Source organism: Oncorhynchus masou, unplaced genomic scaffold (assembly GCF_036934945.1).
Source record: "Oncorhynchus masou masou isolate Uvic2021 unplaced genomic scaffold, UVic_Omas_1.1 unplaced_scaffold_10025, whole genome shotgun sequence".
Lineage (NCBI taxonomy): Eukaryota > Metazoa > Chordata > Actinopteri > Salmoniformes > Salmonidae > Oncorhynchus > Oncorhynchus masou.
Window position 1 is genome coordinate 2,501 of NW_026999721.1, and position 7,281 is coordinate 9,781.

The following is a 7,281-nucleotide window of genomic DNA, read 5'->3' on the forward strand; positions in this document are numbered from 1 at the left end:
TTTTTTATCTGTGATGTTTAAATTATGTCTTACCCCCGGAGTGAGAGAGTACATCACTTCCAGCAGATCTGTCACGCCCTGACCGTAGAGAGCCTTTTAATGTCTCTATTTGGTTTGGTATGGGTGTGATTTGGGGTGGGCATTCTATGTTTCGTTTTCTATGATTTGGTGTTTCTATGTTTTGGCCGGGTACGGCTCTCAATCAGGGACAGCTGTCTATCGTTGTCTCTGATTGGGAATCATACGTAGGTATCACTTTTTCCCCTCCTTTCTTTGTGGGAAGTTGACTTTGTTTAGGGCACATAGCTTTATTTTGTAGTGTTTATTGTCGACGTGATAATAATAAAGAATATGTACGCTCACCACGTTGCACCTTGGTCCTCCCCCTTCAACAGCCGTGACAAGATCTCCTTGCTGAGGCTGGTGTTGATCATGCACTGCTTCTCATGGTGAGCGCCTGATGTTTCACATGTCACACCTCCTGTCTAAAACATGAGGAAAAGGGGACAAAGTCCAAATGTTGATGCATCTACAGATTCATTGACTGAGTCAACACAAACATTGGTGCATACACATGCATAACACACGATAACATACGCACTATACATTCACATGGATTTAGTACTGTAGTGGTGGAGTAGGGGCCTAAGGGCATACAGTGTGTTGTGAAATCTGAATGTATTGTAATGTTTTTACACTTGTATGAACTGCTTTAAATTTTGCTGGACCCCAGGAAGAGTACCTGCTGCTTTGGTAGCAGCTAATGGGGATCCATTATAATTCTAAATGTTTTACACAATATTGTATGAGGGCAATGAGTTACTGACCTGTCTGTCCACAGGCTCGATCTGCTGTCGTCTCCACAACCGGATCACACTGCCACAGGATGTCCATGCACCGGATAGCCTGGGGGATTCACTCCTGTTGGACTGGAAAACGAAGAGACATTTGGTCAGTGGTAGGTATTTTTCCAATGCTGTATCACCATCTTTTCCTGGAAAGAAAAAAAGCATTGTTTATTGCACTCACCACTCAATCCTATTTGTTTGTTCTTGTTTGCCTATACACAGTCTGGATCTTCCTCATCCACCATGATGGATGAACTACCTCCTCTGGTAAATACAGAGCCATCTCTTTCCCACTGGAAAATGGCAGCTACAGACTCGAGTGTTGTCACTGGGTTTCCGGTCCGTCCATCTGAAAGACAAAACAAATAAGTTACTTTTACTAGCTAAGTTAATTACTAAAAAAAAATGGTAACATCTATATTAAAATACCATAAGCCACATACTTGACTGTAGAAAACTGTAAAACAGACTAGGCTTTGGTCTATCTGCACATCGTACTATGTGGATGAGACATTTCTGTTGGGATGGAGGAATCATCTGGAATTCTCAACTAGATGATCAGGGCAGTCTAAAAGACTGTACTTCTGATTGTAATTCTCAAGAGGAAAGTTAAAACCCTCAGCCTTAAGGTCATTGATGACCAACAGTTATATGGGGATCGTCTGAAAGGTGAACAGCAATAAAGAATTTAACAAGGATATTGGGTACCGGCCAGCAGACCACGATTTCTACATGCAGGTCCTAAATCTGTGGCATGCGATGTTTATGAAGGAAAAATGTCACTGCTATGTCAGGCTAATTTGGCATATTGTCTACTAGTCCCGCCTGAGAAGTACTAGCCTCCGGCTAGATTAAATTTCCATCCCTGCAGACATTTTACTGACTTTACAGGTCGTTTGATTAATCATGTAACGTTACAACAGATGCACTTGTGGAACAAAACCGTGTCTGTGTTTTGTATGAGGACAACATTGAGCCCACAAGTGCTTTGTGAGCTAGCGAGCCAGCCAGCTTCAGGTAATGTAGCTAACTAGCCAACCAAGGCGCCTCACTCTACATATATTTGGCTTGTTAGCTAGCGTTTGTAAAGTCTGACTAAACGAACGGTGAACTAAGTGCTAACTAACCAACTATCCTCGGAGCCGGCTTAACGTTAACTAGCTGGCTAGGTCACTAAAGGCCTTGTCAATAAAAAGGTAACATTGAAGAACCCCGTTTGTGTTTTATATGGAGAAAACATTGAGTCCACAAGTGCTTTGTGAGCTAGCCAGCCAACTTTAGCTAATGTGACTAACTAGCAACCAAAGTGCCCAACTAGCTAGCCCACCCGGCGACATCAGCTAGATAATTAGTTAACATTAACTCACATTTAAATTAGTGTAGTCAGACTACGTGGTGACATGCTAACCAACTATCATTGCCATGTTATCAAGTCATTGCCATGTTATCAACTACACGAACCGTGAATTAAAGTTAATTAGCTAGCTAAATATCCTTTCACTGGTGGGCTAACGCTAGCTAGCATGTTCACATTTGGAAAAGTAGCTGGCTAGCTCACTAAAGACTGGTCAATAAAAAGTCCACAAAAGTCCATTATGCTGGTTCTTTGTACTTGTAAATAAGGCAACGTGCGTTACATATCAGCGTCATAAGCACCTAGTTTACCACAGATCGTTGATCTAACCAAATGTGCTTGTTAGCATATAGCAAACAGGGCTTACCTTATCACACAGCTCTAGCGATGCCTCTCACTTAGAGGTTGGATAACATGTACTTATTGGAGTAGTGGTTACAATCCGGTAACGTTACATAGCACAGCTAGTTATCTACAAAGGCAGAGGGTAACTTAATAAATTATAGTCATTTAAAGACGCTAAGGTAGCAAGCTATGCAATTTAAAAAAAATGCTGAACGATATACACACGAGAAACTGAAACGCCTATAATATCTGTTTCTTGCTAGGCTACTTGTCGATGAGTTTGCGTGGAGAACGGTGCCTTGAGGGTTTGACGTCATACTTTGCGACAAGACGTGTAGTTCTTTATGAAAGTCCCATTGGCATTTCATTTTGGGAGGTAATTACCCGTGAATATATAGATACAATTTACCATGTCTGAGAGATTTGCGCGGTTATCCAAAATGTCGTGCCAGGTTAAGCCAATATGAAACACAGAGTTTATATGAAATAGTTCTAAAATCCCAGACGCAAAAATTAATGTTTAAAAAATATTAGAACTATTTCCGGGGTTTAGCGCTAGGTTTTATGGGTATAATGACTGATACTATTGTACTCAATGTATTGTAGGTGTAGGACTATTATTATTATTATTATTCCTTTATTTCAACAAGGAACACAGACTGAGACCAAGGTCTCTTTTACAGCTGGGCCTTGCGTATACATGTATTATTACAATGATTAAGAAACCACACAAGACAAAAAAAACGATCACAGTTAACACAAAAAAATACGGCAAAAATACAGTAGCAGAGACATTTACACAAAGGTTATTCCCCTAACAGGTTATTCCCCAAACAGCACAAGAACTTGCATTGCCCGAAACAGTTACAAGCAATACAAAAATAAAAATCTTCCAATAAATATTTAAAATGAGCGACAGGGAGACAAGAGTCAAGTTTATGTTTAGTCTGCAGGCTATTCCATAGGCAAGGAGCGTAACTGGAAAAAGCAGCCATACCCAAATCTGTGTAAACCGCATGGGCCTCTAGTGTAATCAATGCTTGAGACCTGGTTTTAGGAATTCTAAATCAAATATTGATGAGTGATGATAAATAAGAAGGTAGCTTATTCAGAAGTGCTTTATAGACAAACAGGAGAGCATGTTGTTCTCGTCTCACGGACAACGAAGTCCAACCCACATTATGACATAAAACACAGTGGTGAGTTCTGTAGCTAGCACCCGTAATAAACCTAAGTGCGCAATGATAAGTAGCATCCAGCGATTTAAGTGTTGATGCCGTAGCATGCATGTAAATAATATCACCATAATCTATAACAGACATAAAAGTAGTTTGTACAATGTGTCTCCTATTTGTAGAGGACAAACATGTCCTGTTTCTATAGAGGAAGCTTAGCTTGATTTTTAGCCGTTTACAAAGTTCATCAATATGCATTTTCAAAGACAGTTTATCATCCAACCTTATCCCTAAGTATTTATATGCAGAGACCTGATTAATTCGAGAACCATCTAAGCTCATAAGTGCAAGTGTATTTTCAACCAACTTTCGTTAAAAATCTTAAATCTTAAAATATGTTTTCTTTGCATTTAAAACCAATTTCAGCTGTATAAAAGATCCTTGTAATATCTTAAAATATGTCTCCAAAAGTGATAATGTTTGGTGAGCCGTTGAAGCGATAGACTACATGACAGTGTCATCAGCATATAAATTAATTTGACACTTTCTTATCTCATCACCGATATTGTTTATGCAGAGAGTGAACAGTAATGGACCAAGTATAGAACATTGTGGGACACCTTTAACCAACTACAATGGCTCCAACTGGATGCTGTCGACTCTAACAGCCTGACTTCTATCCTTTAGATCAGGGTGTCAAAGTCAAATGGACGGAGGGCCAAATAAAAATTTAGCTACAAGCCGAGGCCGGACTGTTCGAATGTTCATTGAAAAATTTTTAAATGACGCATATAGTCTAGTGAACCTAATTGAACCTACTGAAAACTAACAAATATATTCCAATATGATCAGATAAATAAAGCAATATTTTCTTATGGCTCTGTCAGTAATCTTTAATTTTCAACAGACACAAAAGACAAATTTCTTTTATATAAAAATCCCATAACATGAACATTAAATGAGAGAAACCGATATTCGAGGCACCATCAATAGCCTATATTTTCTATTTTAGCAAAAGTGACTAAATTTACTTCAAGAAAAAAACAATAATAGCAATTTTCTATCATCACTCAACTGAAATATTTTTAAAGTATAATTGGATTGAAATACAATAAAATAAAGTGCAAAATCTATTAATCAAAACAACACTTTGTTTAAGGAGAAGTAACATGCGAGTGAAAACAAATATTAAACTTTTAAACTTGAACTGAGTAAAAACTCTAAATATGTGATTACAGTCAATGTTCACTTGTTTGAGGTTGAGAGTGATACTTGGTGGTGTCCCATCTTTTCCACAGGTTCATCAGTGTTAGGGTAGGCTCTGAGCTGAGGAAATCCTCAGAATTGAGTGGAGGTGTTCAGCAGTAAGTCGACTCTGTGTGATGTTTTGTTCAGGTTCATCAAAGAAAAAAGTTGTTCACACAGGTATGTGCTGCCAAACATAGACAACGTTTGAGCAGCCTGGATGCGCAGCTGGGGCATTGTGTCGGGAGAAACAGGGCGAACTCGCAGCACCCACTGCCGCATATTTTGCCTCAGTGCATCATTGCATTGGAGGTCAATCAACTCCATTGGAGAGTTTGGTGGTGAGCTTTCACGTCAACAGCAAATGGGTTACCGAGCAGTTCCAACCTGCTTTTTGTGCTTCAAAGTCAGCAAATGGCGGTCGAAAGTCAGCGGCAAGCATACCTATTTTATCAGCCAACTGTGCGCTCGAAGGAACGCACTGGTAGAGAGCTTCTCTTTCATGGTCTGGCAGCTGGGAAAGTGGCTCAAATTTTCTTTCGCATCTCGTCTCACAGAGTCAGTTTGGTTTTAAATGCCTTCACTGTATCTGTACATATCAGAGATGACATGATCCCGACCCTGCAGCTGCAAGTTCATTGCATTCAGATGACTCGTAATGTCACACAGAAAAGCCATTTCACACAGAAACATTTTCGTCTCGGAGTTGTGTTGTGTCTTTCCTTTGCTGTCCAAGAACAGACAAATCTCCTCACGAAGCTCGAAACATCTTTGAAGCACCTTTCCTGGCTTAGCCATCGCACCTCTGTGTGATAAGGCAAATCACCATGCTCCGTTTCTAACTCCGTCAGAAATGCCTTGAACTGGCGGTGATTCAAACTTACTGGCTCTGATAAAGTTAACTGTACGCGTGATGATGCTCATTACATGCTCCATTTTCACAGGCTTTACCGCATCAACGCTTCCTGGTGTATGATACAATGATAAGCTGTCAGCTCACCTGTCGCGTTTTCCTCTTGCATCTTTTCCGTATCTTCGCCACCAGTCACGCTCCTGTGTCACACATACGCAGGTGCTCCGTCGGTTGTCAAACCCACGAGTTTTTCCCAGAGGCAGCTCCATCTCATTTACATCTTGACACCTCTTCATACAAATCATGCCCGTAGTTGTGCCATGCATAGGACGTAAAGCCAAAAACTCCTCTGTCACGCTTAGGCTGGAGTCCCTCACGGATGAAAATTGACAACTGGGCAATGTCAGAAATGTCGGTGCTCTCATCCACAGCCAAGGAATATGCAATGAAATCTTTTCCCTTTTTACAAGCTGCTCTTTTAGATTGATGGACAACTGGTCTCACTCTCTGGCAATGGTGTTTCTGCTCAGACTCACATTTAAAAGAGTTGCCTTTTTTCTGGGGCAAACTTCGTCACAAACTTTAATCATGCAGTTTTTGATGAAATCCCCTCCGTAAATGGCCGGGCTGAGTTAGCGATCTCTTCTGCCAAAATAAAACTGGCCTTGATCAGCAGCTCTGGCCTTGTGATTTGGCTTTTTTGAACAGAGCCTGTCGAGATTTGAGGCCTCGTTTTAATTCCTCTGCCTTTTGTAGCCTTTGTTCCATGTCCATATTCTTGTTTTTGTCCGCGTGTTTCGATTTCATGATGCCGTTGATTTGGCTTTTTGAACAGAGGCCTGTACGCGGGATTTGAGGCCTCGTTTTAATTCCTCTGCCTTTTGTAGCCTTTGTTCCATGTCCATATTCTTGTTTTTGTCCCGCGTGTTTCGGTTTCATAATGTCGTCTCAGATTATCTCTTTCAGTACCGCCACACTTTCTCCACACAGAAGACACACAGGTTTTCCAGCTACCTCCGTGAACATATACTCGACTCCCACCTTGTTTGAAACCCCGGTTCTCAGTGTCCACCTTCCGTTTTGCCATTTTTGATGGGTATCTGAAAGTTAATTTTACTGTGATGCTGGCTGACTGCTGTGCCAATAAATATTGAAATGAAGCAGCCTACTGCTCGGTGCGTCACCGTTGCATTGTGGGAAATGTAAGTATTGGTGCGTGTAAAAGATCTGCGGGCTGCCGGCTTGCTGCGGTCTGCGGGCCGGTTCTAATAATAAATCAAGATCATCCCAGGGGCCGTAAAACCTTCTCGCAGGCCGGATGTGGCCCGCGGAGCCTTGACGCTGACATATGTGCTCTAGATAGTCATGAAACCAACAACAGGAATCCAATCCCAGTCCTATTACGAAAGCTTACCCAAAATTATCGCATGGTCTACAGTGTCAAAAGCCTTAGATCTATGA

General features: G+C 41.0%; 1 long non-coding RNA gene across 1 annotated transcript in view; it reads right to left on the minus strand.

The window, feature by feature from the left end:
• Positions 1 to 3,163, minus strand: part of LOC135528643 (uncharacterized) — a 3,735-nt gene extending 572 nt beyond the window's left edge. Inside the window, exons 1-4 of the long non-coding RNA XR_010453569.1 lie at positions 2,570 to 3,163; positions 1,030 to 1,197; positions 828 to 929; positions 1 to 485 (exon numbers count right to left, since the gene is read on the minus strand). The exon at positions 1 to 485 is cut by the window's left edge and continues 572 nt beyond it. This is a non-coding gene — a long non-coding RNA (uncharacterized LOC135528643). The remainder of the gene's footprint in view (positions 486 to 827; positions 930 to 1,029; positions 1,198 to 2,569) is intronic.
• Positions 3,164 to 7,281: the final 4,118 nt, after the last annotated feature.